Genomic DNA, 368 nt, shown 5'->3' on the forward strand with positions numbered 1-368 from the left:
TGTCCTGTGTGTCCGTATTGTTTTGGGTGAGCTTAATTTTTCTCAGCTGCCCATCCAGTTTTCTGACCCTTTGGGGTGGGCTTAACTTTTCTGGTGTGTTAACTGGATGTAAATTGAAAAATTGCAGGTTATTAAATTAGTTTTAACTGTGAAAGGAAACTAATCAAACGAAGTAATTTAATTAGTTTGTAGGTGTAGTTAATTATACAAGTGTGATTAAAGTAGTCATAAGAAAGGAAATTAATTAAAATAGTTTGTAGGCGTAGTCAACTCAATATAGTTGATTACGCAAGGAAATTGATTTATGCAGGGCATGGAAAAAATGGTATGCGCCTTTTTGGAATGGGGTGCCCTATTATGGGAGGTGG

Source organism: Pavona decussata, unplaced genomic scaffold (genome assembly GCF_977016875.1).
Source record: "Pavona decussata unplaced genomic scaffold, jaPavDecu1.1 SCAFFOLD_19, whole genome shotgun sequence".
NCBI lineage: Eukaryota > Metazoa > Cnidaria > Anthozoa > Scleractinia > Agariciidae > Pavona > Pavona decussata.